Here is a 7,532-nt window from a genome sequence, read left to right as displayed (position 1 = left end):
GTTTTAAAATCGTGTGTTAAATGTTAAAAAAATTAATTTAAAAGTATTTGTTAAATTAAATTAATAGTTTTGTTTCTAATATTGTATTGTCGTTGTGATATTTTTGATGCAACTGTTTATTTTTAAATTGTTAGTTTACTAGTTTAGTTAATGTACGTATTTTTTGTTTAATTTCAATTAGGCGGCACGAATGGATCAAGCTGTTGGACGTAAAAAATCCAACGGCTAAATATTTATTTGCGTGCCAAAGACATTTTTCATTAAAGATGAGGAAGGGACGGCTTATCTCCAGATCAGCTACACCGGATTTAAATTTAAAAGTATTATCACCTGCAGTTAGAGTAGATAAGGCAATAGGTTGTAGTGGACAAGTAGGTAGTGTATTTGACTAACACGAACAAGACATTATAGAATTAGGTAGTGCAGATTTTAACCCGATGCATCTTAGCTCTTCTCCAATTAGAACTGTCTCGACTTCAAACACTAATATGTTTGAAGTTGAGACTTTGGGTAAATCCCTTCAACCCCTATATAATGAAGATCATACATATTCTTCCTCTTTAGGTAACTCTCAAATAGTTAGCACTTGGGCAAATAGTAGGCAAACGCAAACAGATGAATATTTAACAGAAGGGACACCTAGAAATAGAATGTATCGGGAGGAGTTAGACAAAAAATCGCAGGAAATAGAATTTTTACGCAATAAGGTGAGAGCTTTAGAGAATAAAATAGAAATTTTAGAAAATAATAAAAATTTGTCTATAGTAGGGCAGGAAGAAAATAGACAAATTTCAGAGCTATGCGGCAAACTTCCTCCACATCTTGCGATATGTGTGAGAAATTGTTTAAAAAATGCACCCCGTACTTCGAAGGGTTATAGATATGATAGGGAATTAAAAACATTAGCTCTGGCTGTGAAATTTTTATCACCTATTGCGTTCAGGTATTTACAGCCCATTTTTAATTGGCCATCGCAAGTGACCCTCGAACAATTTGTTCAGGGTTGGCCACGTAACCCTGGCTGCAATTTTAGCAGCATTAAAGCCCTGGAGTTGAGAAGCCGTGGTTTCACTGACGCACAGAGATATGTTTCGATATGCTGTGACGAAATGTCTCTGAAAATTCACCTTCAGTATGAGAGAAATAGGGACTGGATTATTGGGTTGGAGGATTACGGTGATGAAAATCGTACCTCTCGAGTAGCTTCTAGTGTTTTAACACTTTTCGTCCAAGGTATTGGTGGAGAAACTTGGACCCACCCTTTAGCATATTTTTTTGTGCACAAAGCTTGCAAAGGAGATATAATGAAAAAATATATATTCGAAGCCATAGGTCAACTCCAGGGTATTGGATTGCGTCCCTGCCAAATAGTTAGCGACCAAGGGTCAAATTTTGTTAATTTTGCTAGGTTATTAGGAGTATGTAAAGAAAGGCCCTATTTCGAAGTGAATGACTCGGAAGTCATTTACTTCTTTGATTCTCCTCACCTTTTAAAAAGTACACGAAACTGCTTAGAAAATAAAAAAAATAAAGTCGTTGTAAATGGGCGCCCAGTTGAATGGTCGGATATCGTTCATATATATGAAAATGGTACCCCAAACGACATTAGTTGCACCCATAAATTGACCTCGGCACACATAGCCCCTAAACCCTTTCAAAAAATGAGCGTGCAATTAGCTTCTCAAGTTTTTAGTCATTCTGTTGCAAGTGCTATGTTCGCCATTTATAGCTCCGGGAAACTGAATACTTCTAAGTCTCCATCTTTTATTAATACAGCCGAGTTTGTCCTTTTTTTTGATAAATTATTCAATATTTTTAATAGTAATGTCTTTGGAGCAGTAGGCAATTTATTCAATTTCAAAGAACCCTTTTCGGCAACTGCGGACCAATTAAAATTTCTTAAAGAAGCCGAGGAGTTTCTTAACTCCATAAAAGTGTACGATTCTTTATACAAGTAACAAAAGAATCATATGGTCGTCAACAGCTGAGATCACCTGATCGAAAGAATTGATTTTTCGGCACAGAGATTTAAATAAAAGTAGTTAAAGTAATTTAAATGTAATATTAATGGAAAACGTTAAATTTAATAAAATTTAACAAGTAAGGAAGGGCTAAGTTCGGGTGTCACCGAACATTTTATACTCTCGCATGGTAAAGTGATAATCGAGATTTCATTATTCGTCATTTAAATATTTTTCAAATACCGTATTTTTGTAAAGTTTTATTCCGCTATCATCATTGGTTCCTAATGTTTATACTCGTATTATACAGAGAAGGCATCAGATGGAATTCAAAATAGCTTTATATTAGAAGAAGGCGTGGTTGTGAACCGATTTCACCCATATTTCGTACATGTCATCAGGGTGTTAAGAAAATATTATATACCGAATTTCATTGAAATCGGTTGAGTAGTTCCTGAGATATGGTTTTTGGTCCATAAGTGGGCGAGGCCACGCCTATTTTCAATTTTTAAAAAAAGCCTGGGTGCAGCTTCCTTCTGCAATTTCTTCCGTAAAATTTAGTGTTTCTGACGTTTTTTGTTAGTCCGTTAACGCGCTTTTAGTGATTTTCAACATAACCTTCGTATGGGAGGTGGGCGTGGTTATTATCCGATTTCTTCCATTTTTGAACTGTATATGGAAATTCCTGAAGAAAACGACTCTGTAGAGTTTGACATAGCTATAGTAGTTTCCGAGATATGTACAAAAAACTTAGTAGGGGGCGGGGCCACGCCCACTTTTCCAAAACAATTGGGTCCAAATATGCCCCTCCCTAATGCGATCCTTTGTGCCAAATTTCACTTTAATATCTTTATTTATGGCTTAGTTATGACACTTTATAGGTTTTCGGTTTCCGCCATTTTGTGGGCGTGGCAGTGGGTCGATTTGGCCCATCTTCGAACTTAACCTTCTTATGGAGCCAAGGAATACGTGTACCAAGTTTCATCATGATATCTCAATTTTTACTCAAGTTACAGCTTGCACGGACGGACGGACAGACGGACGGACAGACAGACATCCGGATTTCGACTCTACTCGTCGCCCTGATCACTTTGGTATATATAACCCTATATCTGACTCTTTTAGTTTTAGGACTTACAAACAACCGTTATGTGAACAAAACTATAATACTCTCGTTAGCAACATTGTTGCGAGAGTATAAAAATTTAATAATACTAAAATTAATAATTTTAATAATAATAAAATTTAAATATATATTTATTGCTTTTACTCGCCACCTCTGAGGTTGCAATATAGGCGCGTAACCGATATTTTTTGGGTGTTCGGTTCCCCAGGAGGCCTATTTTCACCCTTATAATATATACAATACTAAACAAAACTACTTGTAATAATTTAAACAAAAATAGATATATAAATATCAAGTACAATGCGTGTTAATAATAATATTCAAAACAATTTACGTGTAAAAGTCTTGTTGTAACAAAAACAAATGTATAGTATAAAAATCAGGTACAATTCAGGTACAATAATAATAAAATAATATAAGTAATAAATAATATTTACAAAACATTCTTAATCACCCACAGCGAAATGCTAATTCAAAAACCCTATCAAAAAAATAGTGGTGGAGAAAAGGGTCCTAAGCCTAGTACACGAAAACACTTAAAAAAACAATATTAATAATAAGCGTGCAAACCTAATCACAAAAATTTTCATTTCAAAATATCAAATCAGGGTACCTGTGGAAATTGCGGCCTCAGACAGACAAACTTTTGAACAATTATTATATTAATTGATTACTATTTTTGAGTAACACACAAAAACTTTATGTTTTTGAAATAATTTTGTTTCACTTTTTTATTAAAAGCTACTAAGAAAGATGTTCTAATTCGTATGAATAAACATTTTATCACGTCGGAATTACAATTTTCACAACAATAATATGGTTCTACGTCCACCATTTTTTCAAAAAATATTTGCGAAAACCCAATCCTATGGCAAGTAGAATCAAAATGTTGTGTAAAAATATCTTCAATTTTTGTTACAAAATATATAAACTCAAGGGGTGGTTTTACGACCTGGCAATTGATATATTGCTTTTCGGAAGTGAAAAAGAAATTTTCTTCAGTGATACCACCATCAAATCTGGGCAAAGGCATTAAACAATTATGTTGCTGAAAATATTTATAATATAAATAACCGCAAAAATATACGAAAGCATTTTTATGCAGAAAACTGCTTTCATCCACGTCCACATTTACCTCTATTTGAATGTTTTAAAATGTAGAAAGAGTAGGTCTTGGCAATGCTTGAAAAGTTTGCCAAGAGGTATTTCGAACCAAAGCGTCGTTACAGGCGTTTTGGAGGAAGCTATTTGAAAATGACTCACACTGCTCAACTGGCAAGAGTTCGCAATTTCCTTTATCAACGCAGCGAATATATCCTATGCCCCAAGCTTGTCTGAAAAGATATGAGAAACGCTGCGGAGTTATTCTCACATCAAATCCCCCTCCTCTATGTATGTGTCTTGTCATTAAATGTGTGAATCCCTTATGTGACCAGAAATGCCACAAACGTCTTAAACTACTTATATTTAGAAGCCAACCTTTAATGAAATTAAAAGTGTTTGTTATTTCACAACCGAACGAGTCGTACACTTTAATGGAGTTAAGAAACTCCTCGGCTTCTTCAAGAAATTTTAATTGGTCCCCAATAGCCGAAAAGGGTTTTTTAAAATTCCCTACTGCTCCAAAGACATTACTATTAAAAATATTGAATAATTTATCAAAAAAAAAGGACAAACTCGGCTGTATTAATAAAAGATGGAGACTTAAAAGTATTAAGTTTCCCGGAGCTATAAAGGGCGAACATAGCACTTGCAACAGAATGACTAAAAACTTGAGAAGCTAATTGCACGCTCATTTTTTGAAAAGGTTTAGGAGAAATATGTGCCGAGGATAATTTATGGGTGCAACTAATGTCATTATGGGTACTGTTTTCATATATATGAACGATATTCGACCATTCAACTGGACGCCCATCAAAAACGACTTCATTTTTTTTATTTTCTAAGCAGTTTCGTGTACTTTTTAAAAGATGCGGTGAATCAAAGAAGTATATGACTTCTGACCCATTCACTTCGAAATAGGGCCTTTCTTTATTTACTCCTACTAACCTAGAACAATTTACAAAATTTGACCCTTGGTCACTAACTATTTGGCAGGGACGCAATCCAATACTCTGGAGTTGACCAATGGCTTCGATTATATATTTTTTCATAATATCTCCTTTGCAAGCTTTGTGCACAAAAAACTATGCTAGAGGGTGAGTCCAAGTTTCTCCACCAATACCTTGGACGAAAAGTGTTAAAACACTAGAAGCTACTCTGGAGGTACGATTTTCATCACCGTAATCCTCCAACCCAATGATCCAGTCCCTATTTCTCTCATATTGAAGGTGGATTTTCAGAGACATTTCGTCACAGCATATCGAAACATATCTCTGTGCGTCTGTGAAACCACGGCTTCTCAACTCCAAAGCTTTAATGCTGCGAAATGGCATCCTGTTATATGATAAAACAATTATTAACACATTTTAATATACTTACTCTGGATGAAGTGTAGATAATTTATAAATGCAGATTATAAATCAAAATTGATCACTTTGAAAAAATCACAACTTTGAAAGTTTTTTCTGCTTAAAAATATGTCCGTTGAAAAGGCATTTTACATCACACAATTGCACGAAACACATTGTTTTTACAGAAATATTCTTTAAATATTTTTAATAAAATAGGAAAGATTTAGCAATATTTCGATACAATAAATAAATTTTTAATCAAAACTAAGTAAATATAGCCATTATGAATTTTAATAATCGAAATATATTTGAAAATTTACAAAAGCGTACTTAAAATAATAAATTGGATAGCATAACACGGCAACACACTCGTGCCTTTTCTAAGGCATTTGGCCGTTTTACTAGTTGAATATTTAGGAAACCCTAACGAACTGCCTGGGATTTTGCCCTGAATCTTCCCTCATTCTATTGCATTCTTATTGTAATTTCTGTCATTCTCTAAGCTTTCGCCTGCGTATGTATGGGTGAAAATTATAGGATTTGTTACTTGTAGGTTTATACAATGCATTGTATGCTGTTGGAACCTTCACGAATAACCTTAAGACAAGCCCCGCAAGCACATTTTCTGGTTGACTTTTTATCATCGTATTTATTGTTCACTTCGATTACTTTCCCTAACTTAACAATTCGTTATTAAATTTAGATATTTATAAAAAAAAAAAACAGCTAATAAATGATCGGCACAAAATTTAGCACATGTTGTTTAGCCCAGTGTTGCCATATAAGTGAATATTTTATAGTGAACATTTACCTACATACATATTCATTTCATTGTATTTTCGTTGTATTATTTAATTTTGTCTCTTTGCTGTATTTGTTTCAACTATATACATTTATAAAAATAAAAATATTGAATATTTTGTGACCAACTATCAATTTATTGTTTTATTCAATTTTCGTTTTTTGCTGTACATAAGGAACGAATCCTAAAATACATTCTAGCTCTGAAAAACAATTCTTTTACGTTGGTGCTACAATTTACAAATTTACTTATATCTAAGTGTTCTGGGCGTAATTTTTTTCGATATTATAAAAAATGTCTTCAATATGTTCGAAATTTTCTTAAACTAACTCAAAATCAGAGTCGAATGCTATTATTTATAAATATGTATATAAACTAGTGTTTCTAGTTTGATTTCAGTTTTGATATTTTATGTTATGAAAAATTATAATTGAAAAGTTAGATGTGTGCAAAACTACATATGCGTATTGAGTAATGGCAACATTGTTCGCATGAAAATGAGAACAAAACGCTTGCCGCTCGTAGCGAAATACGATGTTTTTGCCATTAGCGTTTGTATTCTATTTGTATGCTTAGCCACTCTCAATCAATAATGCCATACAGTGCAAATATATTTTTATTTGGTGATTTCTTTTATTATTGGAAATATGTGTTCCCTTTCTATAGCGCGTAATATTATTTTAATTCATTTCCTGAGGCAACTAGATTTTTAAAATTAAACGGAACAATTATAGAAAAAAACATCAATTCTTTGAATATTTTGATAAAACAACCAAACTGAAAATATCAAAAATATTATTATATATTTATATACATATATATATATATTTAATATACATATATTTATATAAGAATTTTCATTAAATGGAACTGCAATATGTTTAAACAAAATATATATTATGGTCACAAGTATCTTTTTATATATATGCAGATATACATAAGTACATATAAAACAGCCTTGCATATGTACGTATAAAAGCCCACAACTTGAGAAAAGTTTTCCCAATTGTAGCTAAAATGAATTTTTACAACTGGCATCACCACCATATCGCACGTACAGTGGTGTGAACAAAATAGGAACAACCATAAGGTGTTGTGAAGTTTTAAAATGTGATATTTTCTTAATAAATAAAATTGTTTTTAGATACAAGTATAACTTATATAATTTTTTCCTAACAGTGATTACAATT

The sequence above is a fragment of the Bactrocera neohumeralis genome, unplaced genomic scaffold (assembly GCF_024586455.1).
Source record: "Bactrocera neohumeralis isolate Rockhampton unplaced genomic scaffold, APGP_CSIRO_Bneo_wtdbg2-racon-allhic-juicebox.fasta_v2 cluster10, whole genome shotgun sequence".
NCBI lineage: Eukaryota > Metazoa > Arthropoda > Insecta > Diptera > Tephritidae > Bactrocera > Bactrocera neohumeralis.
Note: the sequence above shows the minus strand (reverse complement) of the source record.